Source organism: Hemicordylus capensis, chromosome 2 (assembly GCF_027244095.1).
Source record: "Hemicordylus capensis ecotype Gifberg chromosome 2, rHemCap1.1.pri, whole genome shotgun sequence".
NCBI lineage: Eukaryota > Metazoa > Chordata > Lepidosauria > Squamata > Cordylidae > Hemicordylus > Hemicordylus capensis.
The window spans coordinates 193407455-193430702 of NC_069658.1; the positions used below are offsets into that span (position 1 = coordinate 193407455).

Here is a 23248-nt window from a genome sequence, read left to right on the forward strand (position 1 = left end):
TTCTCCCTTTTAAGCTTAATTAAGCCCAATTCTAAGTATGTTTCTACATGAGAAGTACGGATGAGAGTGGATGGCATGGAAAGCAGCCAGGACAGAAAGTATTATACAAATTGATCAAAGGATACTCCAAAGCAACTAATTTAACATTTCATTTGGGTGTCAATTTTAGTGCATCATATAATACTTCAAAATAAATTTTTTACATCTGTTGTTCCTAAGGAGTATAAAACCTTAGACTTTTGCAAGTAAATTTGTGTGATGGAATTTCACTTGACGTATGCTGGTTCTCACCTACAAAACCCTTATGGGCTTAACACCTGTATACTGTATCTCCGGGATCACCTCTCTCAGCCAGTTGTATCCCGTCTTGTGAGGTCTTCTCAGTTGGCCCTCTTTAGTCTCCTGGGCCCTGGTGTAGTGCATGGTGCCTGGGTCCATAGGAGGGTCTTCTCTGTGGCCACCCCTCTTCTTTGGAAGACCGATTCAGCCCCCTCCTTAATGGCTTTTAAGGCCCTTCTTAAGACCTACCTTTTTTGCCAGGCTTTAAAAAAAAATTTAAACAATCATTGCTGCTGTTATTGTTACTGTTTACCACCTAGAGTCTTTGGAGGAGGCAGTATACAATAAATTTTTAATAAATAAATAAATAAATAAATAAAATATACTACTGGAAATCAATTTTCAGCTCTGCTAGAGATCCCTGTGCTTCAGGAAGAAAAGAAAAGACGTAACTCAGTTTTTCTGCAATACTTTTGGTTTTTATTATAAATGTTGCTATTTTTTATTATCCGATAATATAAATTTTACTAGCAACTGATAAGAGCATTATCAGGATCCATCAAAAGTGACAGAACCCCACCACGTTATGCTTCATAGGTGCTTCGAAAAGAATCACTTTCACCACCACCAGAACGGCTTGTTCCACGGCCCTCATGACCAGAGCTACGGCCAGAATTCCAAAAGACACGGTTAGATTGGCTTCCTTCTCCATATCTGCCATAACCTGCAAGAGAAAAGAAAGTATTTCATATAGGTGATCAGAATTTTGCTTGCAACAGGTGGTGCTCTTAGAGCCAAGGTGCACATGTAAACACAATTACAAAGTGTCACTTTTCCTGGAATTGACTGTATCAGAAGATGGGCAAGGAATCTTGCAATGCTTTCCTGTGAGGAGTGGAGTGGAGTCTGTGCACTTCATACAAAATTAGCCATGTCAGAACGAAGGGCTTTAGGATAGCCTTCTCCCTGATGTGCTTCCTGTCATATCCTTGGGGAGGATTCAAATATGAGATCTCCCAACTAGGGGCTGAAGTCTCCATCATCTTATGTCTATACTACCAGATGAGGCTCCATTTCAAAATCCTGGCATATTCATACCGATGTGTATTATTTGGCATCTCCCATCTTTTAAATTTCTGACAAAATATACTTAAGGAAGTTTGAAAGGGCATCTGGTGTGGAAGCACTTGATTTTGGGAGGCAGCCGATAACATTTCTCTGTTTGCCTCCGGAGGAGAAAAATTGATCAGCTGGAACCATGAAGATGTACTTTTAAGAGCTCTGCAGTTCCTTATTCCCAATGACTAGGAAGGTAAAAGCAACATAGGGTCCAAGCATAGTTTCTTTGGGCCCAGTACAAACTTGTGTCAGACCTCCTGACCCTTCCTTCCCACACCATCCCCCATACATAACATCCAATGGATCGTGAGAAAAAAATTCTATTTTAATTCTGAAATTCCATTCTAGATTACTATTCTGCAACTTTTTGGCTGTTGATCATAATGGTATTATCCAGATGGTATGCTGATTTTTTGTTATTGTTGTAATGGATCAACATGACTGTAAATATTTTATAAGTGAACATAGTATAAAGATCACAGTTGAGACCACATAGTACACAATTTGAGTTGTTTCACTGCTGCTCATTGTATTTTGATTGTCTTTTTAATGGGTATTTCAGCTTAATTGTTTCCGTGTTGTTAGCCAGTTTAGGCATTCTAAGGGAGTGTGGAAAATGCATAAATATTTTAATATAAAGAAAGAAAGAAACATTCAGAAAAGAAATTCCAGGAATGGAAAATAAGTGTTACAAGTGCTACCTTGGGCAGCCAATTAGGAATATCTCATGGCAATATAGACCCCAGTTACGTGATACAAAATGAAGCACCATGTAACAGCATATGTATAATTTAAGTGAGAATTATGATCAATCCCAAAAGTCATACCAGGGTACTAAACACCTGATCCCACTACTTAAACTTTATCTGGGTCTCTGAAAAACTGGGGAAGAACAGCAAAGATACATTCACCTTCCCAGTCTCTGGGCATAAGGAATTGCAGAGCACCTAAAAATACATTTTCATTGCTCCAGCTGACCAATCTCTCTTCTCAAGAGAAAAGCTCAGAAGCCTTACAGAAATGTTCATGCCCCCATCAAAAGATGTTCTTTCCTTGGGCAATTTTACTGGAGGGCTTGAAAGACAGGAAATGTTTGTGGTGGATTTAGGGATTTATTTTCATCCTGGAAACTGACTTTAAAAAGAATCTTTCAGTGTGCATTAGCTGCACATCAATTGACAGTGATGAGGCTGCAAAAACAATGTCAATGTCAAGGTCAAGGTCATTTCCATTCAAAAAAAATGCCACCCAAACAGCTGCAGATCAGGGGAACAACGTCTGTGAAAAGAGACAGAGAGAGAGAGAGAGAATATTACAGTAGGAGGGGTATGGGGAGAGGAGTGCTCATGCATTCATATCAAAAATCAGACAGCGTGACAATTTGAACAACCTTAAAATAGGTATGTAGTATATGCCACAATGAGAAAGTAGATCTCTATCATTTGGTAACACTTCTCCCTTTTTTCTTTGATTTCTTAAAAATCTTGTTTTCAAATGAGATCAGAGAAAAGGAGAACAAAAAGCAAAAACTACACTGGAGCCCAGTGTCATCAGTGACCTCCACAGTAGAGCCAGGAGCACAGAGGTAGCTCTTGCCTGAAGGGCCAGAGAAAAGTGATCATAATGAAACTAACCTGCAGTCACCAAGGTGAAGGCAAAACCTAGAAGCAGGAAAAAGACCCACAGTTTCATTTTCACAGAATTAAAGGGAGAGATGGTCAGAGCAGCTTGAGAAGTGATGGGAAGTGTCTCTGAGCTGTGTCCTTCTACTGGTTTACAAAGTCAACAAGAACCAATCAGAACTGACAGGAAGACTCAGGACCTGAGAGAACAATGACAAGGAAGCTGGTTTCAAAAAAGGAGTCATCCACTTTACAACAAATAATTCAGCAAAGAGTTGTTGTTTTTTCTGCCCAAGGGCCACCATTTTGTTTCCTTTCACATCTAGGGCTTCATTCATAGCAGGGTACGAGAGAAGCAAGAGAAGCCAATTCAGGGTGTCATCCACAGTATGTGGTAGGCAAGGGATGGGGGAATCAATACAGAAGCCCTGACCTCCTCAGGGATATCCCAGCCCCATCCTTAAAAATTTTCTGTTGTGAACTTTCTGTTGAAAAGTGGTAGATACATATTTTAATAACAATTTTCACTTTTCATTGTATCTTTATCCATGTCTTTCTACATCACTTTAAAAGTTGTATATTTCTAACAAATAACATATTTAACCAGATTACCCCAAAAAGCTCTAAACAGAGCTATAAAATAGTTTCAATCAGAGCCAGCCTGTTGCAATGACCAGTCCTATGCATATTTACTCATACAGAGAGAACATAGTTTCAGCTCTTCTCTAGCTGACTTGTGTATCACTTAACAATGGAAAAAACATATTTTCTCTAAACATTCACTTCTTACAGAGCACAGAATGTAAGGTTGGGTGCCTTAACTTACGATTTCCATGCTTTTTGGTATGTGTGGATTTGTTAGCACTTTGACTTTTCAAGCTTTCTCTCCTTGTCCCCCTCCCTCCTGTATACCATTTCTCCCCTTCAATCTTCTCCCTTGTCTTCTACTCTTCACTAGCTCATTTTTCTCTGTATCCCTAAGATCTCTAAGGATGTGGCATAGGGGCAGCGTTCCTCAGTGCCCCCGATCTCCCACCCACTAAGAATGGCAGCATTTTTATCCTTAGGGCCTTCAAGATTTTGTAGACCACAAAGTGGACAGCAAATCTATCAAGATAGGCAGGAAAGACAGTGAGAGTCCAGCTCAGAATGGTAGCTGAAGGAACAGAACACACTCACCCAGGAGACTTTCTTACCTTAAAAGGACTAACAAGATTTTGAGACCTGCAAGGAGACAGCAAAGCTCTCAAGAACAGCGGGAAGGGAGAGTGAAAGACCAACTGCATAGACCCACAATAATCAGTAACCAGGGAAACAGAACAGTGATGTCATAATCAAGTCAGCCAATAGAAAAGTGTTTTCAGTCTCTCTCTCTGTGGGACTGCAGTTTTTAAACTAAACTAAGAATCTTTTTTCTTTCTTTCGCCTCCAGCTATTAACCTAGTAATTTATTATCCACACTATCTGAAATTTTGGCTCAGAATAAACTGAACTTACAAATGGACCATGCATTGTCCCCAGCTTTTCATGCAACCAGTTTCCCTGAACCCCACTCCACCCCCATCTCAAGATAGGTTTTGAAAAGGAAGGAGAAAACAGGATTCCAACCAGGCAGGGATCTCTCCTGCGTCCGGTGCCCCACCCCCTTGCTCCTCCCGCCCCACAATTCAAACACTGACCAAGTCTCTCTGCGTTTTTGAGAAATCTCATCAAATACCCAAGCTTTCTCCAAGAGTCAGTCTCTCTCTCTCTCTCTCTCTCTCTCTCTCTCTCTCTCTCTCTCTCTCTCAATAGAGAGAGAAAGAATGCACCTTCCATCTGTTGCTGATTGAAGCCTAAACGTTCAGCTAAATTTTGGTCTCATCTATCTCTCCGAAAGGCCAGGCCCATTTCAGATTGAAATGGTAGGGTAAAGAAGGTGGGGTTCACCCATCTTTAACAATGACCTGCTATATATACCAATGGCAGACCATGGCAAGCCTGCAAGCAACTGGATTTAAAGTAGACACCATCGTGCCATTTGTTGGCAGTTACTGAAGGCTAGCCCCTCACTTTACATGCTGTTGCTTTGTAGACTTGCTAAGTGGTAAGGAGACTTTTACCACAATTCAGGTGGAGAACATACCTGCCAACATAGCCCTATTTTCCCATTCACCTGAACGGGAGAGTAGGGACATGTTGGCAGGTATGGATGCAATTTGCAGGCAAGTGGTAGATTCTGTAACAGGGGTGGGCAAACCTGGCCCTTCAGCTGTTGTTGAACTGCAACTCCCATCATTCCCAGCCACAATGGCCAGCCACAATGTGGCTGGGGATGATGGGAGTTGCAGTTCAACAACAGCTGGAGAGCAAGTTTGCCCACCCCTGTTCTATAACTCCCCAGAGAGTCACTGAAGTGTTTCTGGGAAGGATGGAAGTGTAGAATTAGTGTTGCTCTTGATGTTTGTCTAAACGGATGTTTCAAGGTGAATTAGCTTAATGCTCAGGCAGACTTAAGAAACTGAGCTGGCCTAGGTAAAAGTGTCATCGGTGGTCTCCGAGGCACCTTTTAAAGTAGTGATGCCCTTATATTCAGCGGGGGATGGGGAGCAACTGGCCCTATCCAACCCCAGCACAGCATCCCTCCAGTGGTTGCTGCTGCTGTCAGCGTTGTGTTTCTTTTAAAACAGTGAACTCTTTGGGAACAGGGACCCATCTCCTTTTTTCTATGTAAATTGCTTTGAGAATACTCAAAAATTGTTCAAAAGCAATACATAAATATTTTAATATAAATATTTGAAACACAGAATCTGCCTAGTCACCAGGGCGTTTTCCACAGTACGAGATTTGCAGCCCTTAAAGTGTTGCAAAGTGTAACTGGGTGAGGCAGTGGTTTGAAGCCAGGAGCACAGCGATTCTCAGGCAGTAGTCTGTCTGATTACTGCAGCAGTTTTTCCAGGCAGGAAGCTTCCATACTCCACCTCTAGAGCACATCTACTGGCCCCTCCTCCTCTCTATCTCTGGCCAATGGGGGTGTCGAAGGGAGAGGCGGTCGTTGACACCGTGGACATTTTTTATTTTTTAACAACTTCTCAGTGCACTTATGCAAATCTGCCACAAGGGGGGAGTGCCTTTCCCAAAAAAATGCCTTTAGTCAATGCAGGCTAGCCAAGACAAGCAAAGATAATTTTTTTTTATTTAAAAAATACAATGGTGGAGAGGGAGGACGCAGGGAGGAGGCGAGCAGTCTGAAGACATGGGGGGCAACACAGTTACTGCGCACAATGCCTTCGAGATAAGCAGCCAGAAGCATCGCCCAATACATCTTTGCATCTTTGCGCAACCCTCCCCAAGATTTTTTAAAGGGGGGGGTTAAAGAGGGGATTAGTTGAGGGTGGAGAGCATTCCCCCTAGTTCCCATAAATAAAACTATTCCCCCTAGTTCCCATAAGCAGCACCTCACCCTGCAGCTAGGGTTCTCATAATTACAGCTATCCTGGTTACCTAATGATGAAGAAGAGGCAATTTGTTAACAAAAGAAAAGGTACATTTTCTCTTACAGAAGTACCTAGGAATCTGCCTTGTAGGGATGTATAAAACCAGTTTAAGATCAAACTTGACCAGCCCCCCTTAAATGGGGGCAGGTCAAAGTTTGAACCGAACCGGGACTGGTTTGGATCGAACCAGGCCCAGTTCGAACAGTTCAGCCTTGCTTGAAAGGGGGAATCTGGGAAGGATTCCCCTTTACAAGCTGTGGAAGAACAGCCCTCTATTCCTCCTGACCTTTTTACTGCTGCCACCATGTGGACATTTGGTATGGCTGGAACCAATACAACAGCCCTTCGCCTTTATCAAAAATTACAAAACAAACAAACAAACACTACAGTAGTGTGGAAAGGCTTATAGGCATGGGGTAGAGACAAATCAACAAGCTTCTAATTTTTTTATAACAAGGAAGTTTACTTATAAAGATTGGTTCAATTAAAACATTACTTTTGCAACAAAAAATACATATTCAAAACAGTTATTAACAGAGCAGGTCAGGGGAAAATAAAAACTGGGAAAGTGCAATCACTACCTGACTGGTACCGGTACCTACTCAGAGTCCTCTGTGCTTTCTTTTCAGCTTCTGGTTTGCTGGGTAGTCTCTTGTTGTAATTACAGCACAGGTCTGGGGCTCAATCCAGCCTGGCTTTTCCTTTTCTTCTAGTGATTTCAGCTAGGCTTCACGTCTTGCTGGCTGCTCATTCTCTGCTTTCCTGAACTCACTCTAGCAGACTTCCAGACTCTCGTCCTTCATCTGCAACCTCCAGCTCTGACTCTCTCCAGCAGACTTGACTTGACTAACTTCCAGGACTCTGATTTGCTCCAGCAGACCTTCTTGACTTCTCCATCCTCCCTTCTCTATCTATATATTTATTTATCCTAGGCATACCTGTCGCTAATCCCATGCGTGGCAGCTCTCGTGAGAGGCTGCCGGACTAGCAACGGGACATGGAGAAAACGACCACCGGGATGAGGAGGAGGTGGCGGCAGGTCCGGACCAGACTGGCCAACAGGATGAAGAGGCGGTAGCCGGGAGGATGAGGTGGTGGCCAGGCCTCCAGGAGGAGGTGGCAGCAGCAGGCCCAGCCCGGGCACCGGAATGAGGAGGCAGTGGCAGGCCCGGCCCAGCCACTGGGATGAGGAGGCGGCAGTGGGCTGGGCCGGCTGCCAGAATGAGGAGGCGACAGCAGGAGGAAGGGACAGGCTGGCAAAAGTCAGCCAGAGACCGCGGCTGGGCAGCTCTGCACCCAGCCCAGCTAGTATATACAATTTCTCTGGCCCAACAGTTCCTTAATTCAGCCAATCAGAACAAACAAAAGTTTCCTCCCTTTTAAAAATTTCTTCCCCTGCAAAAAAATCAACTGTCAATCTACAGAAAAACAAGTTTGAACTTTTGACCCTGCCAGCCATCTCCGTGCACAGAGATTTGCAACCACAGAATCCTATCTACCATAATGCAGTTTGGGGAATATAATACAATTTAGAATTCTTTCATAATGCAAGGGCTATTTACAAAAAGAAGTTTGGGAATATTAACAACAATACAGGGGCTTATTTACAGAAACCCAAGAGGTCTAGGTCTCATTCCTCCACACCAGTGTTTCTCAACCTTTTTGGAGTCAAGGACCGCTAAATTCTTCGTGCAGAGTTTCAAGGACCGCTACATTCTTCATGCGCAGTTTCCCGGACCGGCAGTTAGTAAAGGGGTTTCAAATCTATCTATCTATCTATCTATCTATCTATCTATCTATCTATCTATCTATCTATCAGACTTCTATACTGCCCAAAACTTGCATCTCTGGGCAGTTTACAATTAAAATAATATAAGCATTAAAATAATTAAATTTGGAATCTTTTGCAAACATGGAATATTAGGGGTTCTCAACCTTGGGTCCCTCAGTTAAACTCCCATAACCCCCAACCACAATGGCATTTGGCCATTATGGCTGGGGATTATGGGAGTAGAAGTCCACCAACGTCTGGATACCCAAGGTTGAGAACCCCTGAATCTAAATGCCTGGGTGAACAAATTTGTCTCCAGTATGTCTTCAGTATGTGTGGGGTGGGGGTGGAGGTGCTTGTGATTACTCAATGGAGAGGGGATGTTGGGCCATTAGAAAAATTCAAAAGCTACATGGGGGCAATGAAAACAATGCACAAGCAAGCTTTTGAATCCCCCAAAATGCTTCATCAGGCTGGATGTCAAGCAAAGCAAAAAGGAGGTGAGGAGAGGAGAGCAGGGCAAGCTCAGTAGAGCCGGAAATCTACAGTTTAACCCTCTCATGATGGAGGTGGAGTTTTAGCAGGAGTTGTGTAGTCGCAGGGCAGGATCCAGACAACGTTAGTCACGACCACCCACTGAAATTAATTTAGTCATCTCTCATTTGTGTCAATGCTGCTTGGTCATGATCACCTGACTTGATCTGGATCCTGCTCTTAGATGTGCACTTTGTGAGGTGGACCTAATGAAACCCGTGCAGCTCCTCCAAAACTCGTTAAATTCGTTACATGGCAGGTGCTGGGAATGGGGTTTTTTTTAATGGTGAAAGAAAATGTGAAGAAGAGCGGTGGAGACCTGGCATTAAAAGAAAGGGGGTGATTCTGAGATGGCGGAGGGTGTGGGGCGTTGTAGTGGTAGATGCCTCATTTTCCTCGCTGGGGAGACGAGGCACTGTTCAGGGTGGGTGAGGCAATGGTGCACCGGACTGCACTCGGAAGGTCGCCTGGGTCCAAGAGCTGCCGCCACTGTGCTTGCGCACCAGAGTGTAGCAAGTGTTCCTCATCCTCTCTCACAATGTGCACTTCTGTGCCCCCCTCCCAACTCCCCTGCGGGAGCCAATCACACCAGCCTGCCTTTGGGGCCACGCAGCTCACGTGGTCCCACATGCTGCCCGCGCATACCTGCGAGGTGAGCCAAGGCGGCCCTCCTCCCTCCCTCCTCTGCTTAGCCCTCACCGCGGCATGATCCCGGCCAGAGATTGTCCTCCGCACCCGGCGAGGTAATAAAGGGGACCGCCGTCCTCCACCGGAGGTGCAGACCAGGGGGTTACAGGGGGCAGAGGGACCACAACACCCCACCGATGCAAGAGGGAAAAAGCGTTCCCTCTCAAGGCGCCTCGACCACAATAGGCAGCTGGGTTTCAATCAATCAACCTTTGGCTGCAAACAATGAGCATGCAAGAACCAGCAGCCCTTCAAGTGGCAGCCCTTCAGGTGGCATACCTTCCACACCGCATACAGTTTGAAGCTGTAAAGATAGGGAATAAAATAGCTGTAGGAAGATCACAGCAGCACGTGGAGGCAAGGGACAAGAAGGTGATACTCTTCCTCTTCCGTACCATGTGCAAAATTGAGGAAGTGAGTGCCTTGATTGCAGTTGTTGGGGGGGGGGGTTGACTCCCAGTCAGGGACCGGCGCTCAACCCTTCGGGGACCGGCAGCGGTCCCCGGACCGGTGGTTGAGAAACTCTGCTCCACACAATCAAAGAAGGATTCCCTACCTAAAATGGTGTTCGAGGGGAGGGCGAGAGGACACCTTACCAGCTCTGCTGACACTCACACACACGCATTCCCACACTGGCACCGAGCTGCCCGCTGGAACTGGGCTGCCCCCAGGCCTGTAGTGCGGCAGGGAGGAGCACCAGTGGGGCCGAGATGGGTCACTGCCACGGAGCCGCCACCACCATAGCTGGTAATGTGCCCTGTTGCCCACCCTGCCACCTGCCCCTCAGACACCATCTTAGGTAGTGTTGGAAGTCTGGGATTCTACCCGCGTTTGTTCCTTGGTTGGGTAATTTACACCAGGCACCAGTATCACACTTTTAAACAGAGCTTTACTAAAGTTTGCTAGTAATCAAAGCTCACTGGGTGTGGCCACACGCTCTAGCAGGTTCTACGTCTCTTTTATATTCTTTTTTCTTTTCTTTTCTTTTTCTTTTTTCTTTTAAAAGGTTCTCTTTTATATTGAGATAACAGTACATTCCACACTTGTGCATTGCATACAAGCCAATAACTGAAAAGCCTGCTCTCCCCGCAAACCCCATTTCGTGGGAATCACCTCAGAATCATTAATATGATAAGAAAGAAAACCTCTTTAGGAATGCAGATAAAGGCTTCAGAAGTTTCTCCCCCCGCCCCCCATTGGCTAGAAGGAAAACACGGAGGCATGTGATGTGAATCTGCACCAAAATAAAACCCGAGAGCAGAGGGGAGGGGCTGTTTCCCTCAAAGCAGAGAGTGTGATTCAAAGTGGCTTCGCTCAACATTTACCCTGCAGCATGAAGCCATGTGTAAATAACTCCTAGGAGATGTAAAAGAGGAGTTGCCTTCTCACAGCACAACAGCTTGTACTCCCAAATTCCAACACAAATAAACACACATTGCTGGGAAACTCCTGGAGTACATGTCAATATCTGATGAAGGCAGACAGCCCTCAGGCAGAGGTTCTCCAAACTGGGTTTCGAGATATTGTTGGACCCAATGGCCTTTGGCCATTGGGGCTGGGATGATGGGAGTTGTAGTCTCAAACAACATTTGGGGATCCAAGTTGGAGAACCCCTGCCCTAGACTACAGCCTGCCCCTTCTGGTCATCCCCATCAGTCACTGCCCAAGGGCATGTGGTGGGAAGGAAGGCTGCCAGCAACTTCTTCTCTCCTTGTGCTTCTTGCAAACATTTTATGGAGCTGAGAGAGGCACTTCTTGCAAAGCTTGCTAGAGTCAAATTGGTCCTGAAGAACTGCTCCAGCAACTGTGGTGGTGGGTGGTGGTGGTAAAGGACACATTGCCAGCCTGCTGGTGCCCCAATAATCTGCCACCTGAGCCTCACCTCACCTCATGAAAGGGCTACCCCCAATAATTCCAGATAATGTGCTTCCTAGCTAACAAGGAAAATCCAGCGGGAGGGGAGCAATTCCTCCCCCAGATATCTAGAACAAGACATTCTGAGTTGTGGAGGGGAAATGGTGCCCTTTCTCTCACTGCAATGCTCCTTCTCTCTATCTATACAAATTTTTTAAAAAATGGAATTTCCATTCCAGACATAGGAATTGTCTCTTTTCTTCATTGCATTCATTTGTATGAGGGTCTGCTTTCAGGGAAACTGGAGGAGGCAATGCCTCCCCACCCCCAGAATACAAGAAAGATACAGGGGAGAGGGGCAAAATTCATCTGCCTAGGGCAGCAAAATAGTTTCAGCCGGACATGGCTGGGGGTGACAGCAACGAGCTTTGACATTTCTCTTGTCCCCCTCTAGAACCAGATGAAGGTGGAGAAAAGACACCAGGTAAGTATTATGGCATTATGAAGTACTAGTGAATTTCGGCCCGTTGAACAACGGGCCCTAGTAACGGCTCTCCTGTCCCCCCGCCGCCATTCCCCCTCCCTCCGCAGGGCGCCCGCCCTCCCTCCCTCCCAGCTGAATTGGGAACCAAGCCCACCCCCCATTAAGGGCCAAATCGGCCCAGCCACTTGCCCCCGCAGCTTCCGCCGCTGACCAACCGCCCGCCCGCCCAGCTGCCGATACCTCCTTACCCCCGGAACACGTCCTCCGCTTGATCCGCTTATCTATTAACAGAAGGAGAGAGGTGCTTGCATGCAGAGCTCCACTCTCTTTAAAGTCTGTTCCCGAACTGGCGCTTTCCCCAGCAAAGCCCCACATGTTGTGGCCATTCATTCAAGGGTATACCACACACAGCTCACGTTGGGCTTCCTAGTTAGCACCCAAAGAACTGAAATTATTATATCCCTCCAAAACCTCAAGTTGGAGCAAGTTTTGTGCTGCTTCATTTAAGGCTGTAATTGACATCTCCTGTCGGGGTTCCCCTTTACCCCCAAATATTGTACATTATATTACCCCCTGAAACCCCATCCAGCGTTTTGTGCTAGTTCTCTGCTGTTCTGTGCCACAGACCCCAAGTTTTGCACTGCCTCATTTAATGGGGTAAGGGACATCTCTAATTGGGCTTCCTTAATACCGGGGGGGAAATATCAAAGAGTCATACCATCACCATATCCTCCCAAAACTTCATCCAGATTCTGGTGCTAGGGAGGGTTGTTTTGTTTTTGGTTTTTTGCTGTTTTGTGCTGCAAACTCTGAGTTCTGCTGCCTTTTTTAAGGGTGCAACACACATCTCCAGTTGGGGTTCCCTGTTAACAGACCCAGAAATGAAAACTGTCAAAAAAATCACAAAACTCCACCCCAAAAAATAACCAAAACCCCATTCAGTTTTGTGCCCTGAAAATATTATGGAGTATTAGTTACCAGTCAGTAACTGACATTAGTGTGATAAGATTAGTGATGTCAGTTTGTGTCCCAAGATGAATCTGAGATTCCTGCCTTGGTGTGGGTTCACACTGATTGTTACAGGGGATTTTACAGAACGTTAACATAATATCAGAAAGTTGGCTCTGGAGAGGCCACCTCTTCCACAGTGGAGCACACCTTCGCAACTTTACCTCCAGTTGTACTTCATGGGTTTTTTTTCAGCTGAGGCCAGCTGTATTGCTATAATGAACTTTCATGCTTCACTCCCTCCCAGGAAGCAGCAACACTATGAGGCGATTCTCATGATTGCCAAAAAGCGAGCTAAGGGAGCCTAGCCTAGCAGCTCCCGGCAGCTAACTCTCATATATACGCCTCCCCTTAGCCGAGGTTAACGGAGCGAGCGCTCCATTAACCTCTTCTTCCTGATCATGTATTGCTGCACAACACATGAGGAGATCCTCGGCGGGAGGCTGAAACCAGCCTCCCAGCCCTGGGGGTCTCTCCAGGATGCGGCTCCGTGGGCGATCGTCTGCAGGGAGAGCAGGCTAAGCCCGCTCTCCCTGCAAACCCCCTAAAGGCGAGTCTCACTGATTGTGAGACTCGCCTCATTCTTTCCCTCCCTGTTTCCCTCTTATTTATTTCCTCTGCAGTTCTAAGGTCTTAGATGCATAGAATGCTGCTTTGTACAGAGTCAGGCCTTGCTCCATCTAGCTCAATACTGTCTACACGGACTGGCAGCAGCTCTTCAAGGTTTTAGGCAGGAATCTTTAACAACCTTGCCTGGAGATGCCAAGGGTTGGACCTGGGGCCTTCTGCATGCAAAGCAGGTGCTCTTCCACTGAGCTGCCTACAACCACATCCTCAAGGTCATATTTCCTCTTGTGCGCTCTCTCACTCTCATGTGCAGTGAGAGGAGGGGAAGATCATATTTCTTTTTATTATTATTTAATATTTGATGATTGCTATTTCATAATAATGTATTATTGCTACTATTTATATACTGCTTTTCGTGAAAAGAAAGTTCCAGGATTGCTTTATACAAAGAAAAAGAAAAAAGGGTTCTGTCTGTAACAAGAGGCCCGAGAGAGGACTAGGCCTCAGTTAGAGCAACTGCTTGGAGGATGGGCTGCTCCAAATAAGAAAGGTAGCCTGGGAGAATCAAATCTCTGTGGCGCAACCCAGAGTGAGAGGCAGGGTTTACCATATAGAGCCTAGAGGGGAGGAGTTACAGTCCAGGACTGAACTGTTACAGTCAGTCCAGTTCTTCCCTAGAGGCCTCGGAAGAAGGTCTGATCAGCAGCAACTGCTGGGCTAGGAGTTCCTTACCTAGAAGTAAGTAGGAAGCGTAGGGGCCTGTTTAGCTAGATGGGACAGAGAATTTATTTTTGTTTAAGTGCTTGGACATGACTGCATGGTTGTAGTAGTTAATGGGGAAGGGTTTTACTTGAATGAAAGCAGCAATTGTCTCTACAGTTAGCCTTATCATCCAGTTATTAAAAAATCCTTGTTGTTAAAGAGTATCAGTCCTCATTGGATCCTGCCCTAGTCACACACTCCTGAAGGCCTAAGACTGCTCAAGCCTTTACTAGATTAGATTAGATTAGATTCTACACCTTATACACCCCCAACACAGTACCTCCAGTGACTGTTGCTGGTGTGTGTCATGTTTTTTTTGAGATTGTGAGCCCTTTGGGGACAGGAATCCATCCATCCATCTTATTTATTATTCCTCTGTGTAAACCGCCCTGATCCATTTTTGGAAGGGCTGTATAGAAATTTAACAACACCAATAATAATAGATTAGCCCGTGTTGTGGCACTGATGAGATACAGCATCACCATTGCCTTTAATTTCCTGGGGAAGGCTTCATAGGATACACATACTAGACTTGTTTGTCCTTGTCTTAGGGTTTTCTCAAATCATCTGGGTTGCTCGGACTTGTTCGGCCCTTATGTTATTGAGATTCAGTCTGGGAGAGGAACGCTGCTGCCAAACCTTTTGTCACCTTCCATTGCCAAGTGTCTTTATCTGTTCGGCTTCTGGTAATGCCAATTTGGATCTGAAAAGGTTTTGCTACTACATGGGAACCTACAAGCATATAGTGTAGGCTGGAAAAGGGATTACTTCTAACAATGGACCAAGGGTCTGACCCTGTATAAGGCAGAATCATGGGACCTTTCCCCCACCACCACTCTGGGATAGGGACGTAGGTCAGGGGTAGACTGTCTGCTCAATCCTTGGCATCTCCAGGTAGGACTGGGAAAGACTCATGCCTGAAACATTGGTGAGTCCAAGCAAGGATGGACCAATGGTCTGATAATATAAGGCAGCTTCCTAAGTTCCTCCCCGAGGAGAAGCAAAGGAAGAAGAATTCAGTAAAGAATGGTCCCCAGCTGATTCAACAGAAAAGTGCTATCATTGCTTTCACACACACACGTAGAGGCTGTTTTCACGCGTAGCCTAACCCAGGCTAGGGAAGCCCAGCCTGGGTTAGGCTGCACATGAGAACTGCCAGAATCAGGCCCGATCCCGGTGGGGCAGTGCCACTTAACCTGGCTTTTTAGCCCAGCTGTTAGCCAAGGTTAAGGGAGTGAGCGCTCCCTTAAACCAGACTACCTGCTCGTGTGTGAGAATGGGCTGTTTCCAGCCTGGTAACACACAGAGATGAGTGCCTAGAGTGCCTGTCTCTTGGGAGAATCCCCCAATCATGCACTGCACATGTCACACGGTGCACTGTGGGATACCCAGAGGTCGGGACGCGTCATCCCAGCCTCCAGAGCTGTGTGCTGCTCCATGCCGTTCTGCTTGTCTGGAAGTGCAATCCGTGTTCCCAAAACAAGACCTCGCTCATCTGGTGGGGAAGTGAGTAAAACAAGCCCTGCCCCCGGCCTGGTCATGTGAATGACCTTGAAGAGGCTTAAAACAGACTATCACCACAAAAGCTAGCGAGGGTACCAGTAGTAACCAACAAGTGCTTCCCAACCTGATAAAGTAAAGTAAAGTGTTTCAAGTCGATTTCAACTCCTGGCACCCACAGAGTCCTGTGGTTTTCTTTGGTAGAATACAGGAGGGGTTTACCACTGCCTCCTCCTATCTACATCCCATGTAGATGATGCCTTTCGGCATCTTCCTATATCGCTGCTGCCTGATATAGGTGTTTCCCATAGTCTGGGGAACATACTAGCGGGGATTCAAACTGGCAACCTTCTGCTTGTCAGTCTAACATTTCCCCTCTGTGCCACTTAAGGTGCCTCCCAACCTGACAGATGACTTTATTAAAATCTCACATGGATTCCATTGTGGGCAAGTGTGAAAGTCCCATTCTATGGGTTTGGTACGTTTATAACTACCAGTGCTCTGAGTGACTGAATTCAAAGACCTCAGGTGCAGAGGATTTCAACACATGCATCTGGATGGCTTTGTTTTCCATCAGATTCATCACTGGAGGGCACTATGAACTTTACTGCTGCAATGATAGCTGTCTCAGTGTTCCATGAAGATGATCCTAAAGAAGATCAAGACCAAATTATTGCATGAGATCAAGACCAAATTGTTTCTTCAGAAGCAACTGAGGGAATTGTCTATTTGAATAGTTCTCTGGAGCCCAAGAAAATTCAAGACATGGACCAAGAGGAAACTTTGGAGCTAATTTCCCCAAATCAAGTAAAAGCATAGTAACTGAGCATGATGATATACACTTGTCTGGGCAGGTGTGGTAACAAAGAAGGCATGTACTGTAAATCACATGGCTTACACAAAAATCCCTTCAAGGCAACAATGCACAAAACTAGCACAAATCTCTGCATGAGTTTTTTGGGGGAGATATGACGATTTAAGTTCTTGGAGCTGTTAACTAGGGACCCCAACATGAGATGTGTGCAGTATACCCTTAAAAGAGGTGGCACAACAGCTGGGGTTTGGGGCACAAAATGGTGAAGTGATAAGGAAACTTCTACCACACGTTAGGTGGAGAGGTGAGGTGAAATATGCAGGGGAAATGGTAGTTTCCAAAACCACCTAGAGAGCCACAAAGTGGTTTGAGGAAGGATGGAAATGCAGAATTAGGATTGCTCTTGAATTTTATCTAAACTGACATCTGAAGGTGAATTAGGAGCTTGGTGCTCAGACAAACTTAAGGAATTGAGCTGGACTAGGAGGGAAAATGTCACTGGGGATCTCCTGCACATCCTTGTCCCCTGCCAACTGAGCAAAGAGGCACCTTTTAAAGTGATAATGCTCTTATACTTAGCAGGGTTAGAGCAACTGTCCCTGTTCAACTCCAGTACAGCATCCCTTCAGTACTTGATGCTGCTGTCTACTTTGGTTTCTTTTAAGATTGTGAGCCCTTTGGGGATATAGAATCATCTTTCTCTCTGCAAATTGCTTTGAGAACATTTTGTTTTAAAGCGATATGTACATATTTGTAGTAATAGTAATAATAATAGAAAACAATAGGATTTGCCTAGAAATCAAGAGAAAAGAAACATATCTAATGTACAATTGACTGGTATTTGGCCCATTACACTATTCAGCAGACTGATTTAGCTCTATGTCCTCCAGGGAAGAACTGCCACAATTGTGATTATTAACCTTCACCTGCCAAATCATATGATTAAAGAACCAGACAAATACATGGAAACCCCTTCCCTGGAAAGCAGATTCTAAGAAACAATAATCCAGAAGCATGTAACATTCTCAAACAGACCATTGCCAGGATTTAAGATATTATGGATTTTCTGGTTACAATTAGTTACGCAGAACAGATCATGTACACATCTTTATCAATCATCCAGTAATTACAAAGACTTCATGAAGAATTGCCACGATGCAACCTAGAGATGTGCCCTCTACCTGTACTTTGAAGATTTCACAGGAGATGAAGTAATTGCATTTTCTGCCATTAGTTTTCCCCTCACCCCGAACTCTCATTTGTCCTCTCCCTTGGTCCACTGTGGGGCACGCCTGTTTATTACAGCATGTGCGGGGGGGGGGGGGGTATGGGAAGAATGGATGAAACAGCCAAGGCTGCTGTGTCTCCTACTGAATTTGGAACTGTACAACCATGATTTCTAGACTGTGACCTGGCAATCCAACAGCCCCGGGAACCATAAAAACATAGCAGTTGTAGTGGGCAAAGGGAACTTCCAAAAAGAGCTGCACTTTTCATGTTTTGAGTGCATTTTCTAGTTTTTTGGCATAAATCCTTGGCAAAGGAAAAAACCTGTCAATTCCTGGAGAAAAAGAACCTTTCCCCTCCTCCAGCAGTATCTCCTAATAATGAAAAGGGAATGTTTTCACAAAAGGAAAGGTGGGTTTTCTCCTAGAGAGGCAACTCCTGAAGCAAATACAGGCAATGGAGATTGTGTGGCTATTCATGGCCATGTGGGCAGGCAGGTAGGGGAGACGGACAGGTTCGTCCTATCTTTCCCCAGACCATCAATGTATGTTTCTTTGGCATGTGAGCCGTGCACCCCCATGACCTGTGCTGCTCCCAGCAGTGCAGATCAATAGACGCTGAGACTCGTTTTTCTGGCCTCTGGATATCCCACAAGGCACTGTGTGACAAGCGTCAGCATGGAGCCCGAGGACACACACGATCCCGGCAGCTAGCTTAAGGGAGTGCTTGCTCTCTTAACCTCGGCTAAGGGCCAGACTTGGGAGCGGGGTTAGGCTGGAGGGAGCACCACAATTCGTGCAGATCCCAGTGCTCCACATGAGCATCCTAGCCCAGGCTAGGGGTGTGTGTGTGTGTGTGTGTGTGTGTGTGTGTGTGTGTTCCTAAACATCCAAAGTATCCATGCGACCCACTGATACCCCATTTTAATCTTAGGGCTTCCTCATATAAAAACTAGGGATATGGTGTGTATTGATTGACTGATTAAGTGTCGTCAAGTCAGTGTCGACTCTTAGCAACCACATAGATTCTCTCCAAGTTGATCTGTCTTCAACTTGGCCTTTTAGCTCTCTCAGTGGTGCCTTCATTGCTGTCGTTATTGAGTACATCCACCTTGCTGCTGGTCGTCCTCTTCTTCTCTTTCCTTCAACATTTTGCAGCATTATGGACTTCTCAAGGGAGCTGGGTCTTCGCATAATGCATCCCAAGTATGATAGTTTGAGCCTGGTCATTTGTGCCTCGAGTGAAAATTCTGGATTGATTTGTTCTATGACCCATTTGTTTGTTTTCCTGGCTGTCCATGGTATCCTCAGAAGGTGTGGATATATGCATCAAATTGCAATGCAGTGGCAGCTTTAAACCAATTATTAATGCAGGGTGACCATATCCCTGGCATTCAGGCTGCAGGATATAATACACATGATCAAAAACTTCCTTTATTTGTGCAACGGATGCTTTCCAAGAGAAAAGGAACTTGCTTGTCAGGCCCTCCACCCCACATTTCTGTATTTCATGCCTTTATAAGGCAGTAAACCTGAACTGAGTTACAGCAAAGGACTGTTGACCTTTCCTTCCGCCATCTTGAGTATATTTGAAGGGATCTGCATTCCTCTCGACTTCCCTGACAATGAAAGTCTAAGTTCTGCTGTTGCTGGCAGTTGTTGCCTTTTCCTTGTAGCAGGCATCCATCTTCCTCCTGCTTACATAGGAAGCTTCCATATACTGAGTCAGACCATTGGTCCATTCAGCTCAGTATTGTCTACACAGACTGGCAGCGGCTTCTCCAAGGTGGCAGGCAGGAGTCTCTCTGAGCCATATTGGAGATGCCAGGACAGGAACCTTGTGCATGCAAGCATGCAGATGCTCTTCCCAGAACAGCCACAGCCCCTAAAGGGAACATCTTACAGTTCTCAGACATGTAGTCTCCCATTTAAATGCAAACCAGGGTGGACCCTGCTTAGCAAAGGGGACAATTCATGATTGCTGTCACAAGACCAGCTCTCCTCCCCGAGGCAAGGGTGAGGATAATACCTGGTGGTGGCCCAAGGTATTGCGATACCTGAGGCTGTTGTGCCCCATGGCCCTGGTGGGAGCCAACCCACTTTCATAACTGACCTTTGCAAGCTTTGAAAGTGTTGCCAGGGGCCTGGGAGAAGGGAGGGTTGCCTGCAGGCTTTGTGCTTCTTCCCAACTTTGCATGGAGCTGAGAGGGGCGCTTCTTCTTGCAAAGCCTGCTGCAGTCAGATCAGTCCTGAATAACTGCTCTGATAGCACTGGAGGCCGTAGAAGGGCTATTGCCATCCTGCTAGTGCCCCGATAATCTGCCACCTGAGCCTCACCTTGCCTCATGAAAGGGCTGCCTCCAATAATTCCAGCTCTGCCTGGTCAGTAACCAGCATTGTAGGTGGCTGGGCTGGGAGAACCCAATAGACACCATCTCGGGCTGGCAGAATCTCACAGCTTCCTAGCTAACAATTCGTCCCCCAGGCATTTAGAACAAGACAGTGAGTTGTGAATGGGAAATGCACTATTCCCTTACTGCAATATCCCTTCCCCTCTATCCATACAAATGAAAATATGGAATTTCCATTCCAGGCATTGGAATTGTCCCTTCCTTGTGTTTTGTTCATTTGTATGAGAGTCTGCAATCAGGAAAACTCTGGAGGAAGAAAACCCCCCTTACCCCTCAAAGACAAGAAAAATACAGAGAGGAAGCGCTCTGCCTAAGGCAGTAAAATAGCTTCAGCTGGCCCTGGCTGGGGATGACAGCAATAAGCTCTGATGTTTTTCTTCCTTCCCTCTCTAGAACCAGTTGAAGTTGGAAGAAGATTCCTACTCCTCCCAAGTAAGCATTGTGATACTTTGAAGTATTACTTCCCAGCAAAATGTCTACTTTCCCCAGGGAGTTATCCAGACATGGCTTCATGCTGTGGGTTATCAGAAGGGCGAATCTGCTTTGAACCAGATTCTGAGCTGTTTAATTTGCAGCATTAAATTGACTGTTAGCATTTCCTCCCCATTTCCTCAGCTCTTCTCCACATTCGCTGCAGATCTTTCTGTGTGTGTATTCCCACAGCTTGCTCCAGGTTTTTTCTCCCACCAATCACATCCCAGGAGGCACAAGACGCCTCCCTTCAATATTACTTTTTTTTTTAGTTTGACAGCCAGCCGGAGTTCCGCAAAATTGACTAGTCAAAACAACAGAATGCTTAACCCATACCTGCCGAATCTGACCCAAATCTTTTTATAATGAACTTGCCTTTGTGACTGCCTTCATCGCCCACTGTTTCCCCCCACCCCACTACAGACCCTTTAAGAGGCAATGGGAGTTTAAAGTAGAAATCACTGAGAGAGAGAGAGAGTGTCTCCGCTAAAGTCCCACAGTGAGTTTCATGACTGAACGGGGACACAAGTCCCCCAATCCTAGTTTTGACACTCTAATCACTATACCACACTGGTTCTCAGCTGTGTGCGTAGGATACAGGAGAAATCTGATGCAGGAGAAAAAGGAGATTCATTTTTAGCTGTGAAGCAAGCTAGTGGGGAGGAGAGTGTTGAATACCTTTAAGAGAGCATGAAAGGGTTTCATTATCAAAATGTGGGAAGGCTGTGGGCCCAAGCCCTGGATCTTTTAAGTACCTAGCAACACCTTTGTAAGGGAGAGAGGAAGAGTGATAGGATTTTTCATGCAAAAGCTGGTATTAGCAGGTATGTTACAAATGTCTTCCAAAAATAAAAATAATGGAAGCTGTAGTCAAACACTGGCCTGGTTCATACAACATGGTGCTTCTCTTTGTTTAGCAGGGGGAGAGTAACTGGCCCTATCCACCCCCAGCACAGTACTTCCAGAGACTGTTGCTGGTGTCTATCTTATGTTTCTTTTTAGATTGTGAACCCTTTGGGGACAGGGAGCCATCTTATTTATTTATTATTTCTCTGTGTAAACTGCCCTGAGCCATTTTTGGAAGGGCAGTATAGAAATTGAATAAATAAATGAATAAATATCTCTTTCCCTCCAGGTCTACTACATCCTGACTGCCTCCTGCTCTCCAATTTACTCTCTAGAGGACGTGAGTAGGACTGGGGTGCTCAGAATGTCTTATCCATCCCGAAACTTGCCAGGTCCTCATGCAAGCAAGATGGAAAGACAACACAATAAGAATAATAGAGTTGAAAAGTAATACCAATAAAGTAGGTTCGTTGCAGCAAATGTGTGTGAGGAAATTGTGTTTTTATTCTTCTGACTCCCACCTTTAATGTAACACAGTCAGTGATCTTGTTCATACAATTGTTTGAATCTATGTTTAAAGCCAGTAAGTGACATTAGTATGGTTGTGTGAACCCATGCCTAGATTAGCAGTGTCAGTTAGTGTCCCAAGTCGAATCTGAAATCCCTGCTTGGTGTGGGTTTACGTAGTCTCACTAGTGTTGGTTACAGGCTGGAACTTAGAAACAAACAGTTTGGTTTTTTAAAAAATTGATTGATTGATTGATTGATTTCTATACCACCCTTCCAAAATGGCTCAGAGTGGTTTACACAGAGGAATAATAAATAAAGTAAGTAAGAAAGATGGTCTCCTGTCCCCAAAGGGCTCACAATCTAAAAAGAAACATAAGATAGACACCAGCAGCAGTCACTGGAGGCACTGTGCTAGGGGTGAATAGGGCCAGTTACTCTCCCCCTGCTAAATAAAGAGAATGACCATGTTGTATGAACCAGGCCAGTGTTTGACTGCAGCTTCCAGTGAGCTCAGGAACCAAGAGTGCTTCTAGACAGCATTTCTTCTGTCATGATGAACACTGATTGTTACAGGGGATTTTATGGCATGTTTGCATGACATAATTGGCAGGCCGTTTTGTTATTTGTACTACCCACTTCAAATCTCCATGTATATTTATTCCTTAGATAGTCATTCTGACCTCAGTGCTAACAGAACAACTCACCTGATTAGGAAAGGTGAAAGACAACTTGTCTGCTTCTTAGAAGTTATTTCCAACGCCGTGGTGACATATCAAAAGTTGGGCTCCTGAGGGGCCCCCTCTTCCATACTGGCCCCCGACTTTGCAACTCTACTTCCAGTTGTTGTTCTTTGCAATATTTTTTAAAAAGAGAGACCAGTTTTATGGCCCTTTGCCCCCTCCCAGGCAGCAGCAACGCATTGAGGCTCTTCACACGGGCAGCCAAGCCCAGGCTCGGGCAACCCAGTCTGGCCTCTGCTGTTCCCCGTGAGAAGTGCCAGGATCAAGCCCAAGCCCTGGAATGCACCCCAGGCTTTAACCTGGGCTTACAGTCACGAGCGGGCCCTTAATCCCAGGCTTGGGGTCATGTATGTGCGTGGGCTGCAGGTGGGGTTACCAAATGCCCTGCATTACGTGGGACATCCCTCATTTCAGGGATGAAATGTTGGTCCCTATAGAGACAGCATTTGTCCCGCATTTTGGTGGTGAGGCGAGCAGCAGCAGTGTAAAATACTTGCAGTGGGGGGCACTTAAATCCTTTTGCTATGAAAACTATTTTGAGAAGTTTTTGGTTGGAAAATGGTATAA

General features: G+C 45.6%; 2 long non-coding RNA genes across 5 annotated transcripts; one reads left to right on the top strand and one right to left on the bottom strand.

Moving 5' to 3' along the window:
* Positions 1-736: 736 nt before the first annotated feature.
* LOC128348229 (uncharacterized) lies at positions 737-4372 on the bottom strand. Its single transcript, XR_008318014.1, has 3 exons — positions 4217-4372; positions 3033-3220; positions 737-1003 (listed from the first exon to the last, which is right to left on the bottom strand). It is a non-coding gene; the product is annotated as an uncharacterized LOC128348229 (long non-coding RNA).
* A 9652-nt stretch (positions 4373-14024) lies between these two features.
* Positions 14025-21911, top strand: LOC128348230 (uncharacterized). Of its 4 annotated transcripts, XR_008318017.1 has the most exons (5): positions 14025-14139; positions 16241-16470; positions 17601-17688; positions 20508-20546; positions 21721-21911. It is a non-coding gene; the product is annotated as an uncharacterized LOC128348230 (long non-coding RNA). The 4 variants fall into 4 exon arrangements; XR_008318015.1 differs by having other exon boundaries at positions 16241-17688; XR_008318016.1 differs by lacking the exon at positions 17601-17688.
* The last annotated feature ends 1337 nt before the right edge of the window (positions 21912-23248 follow it).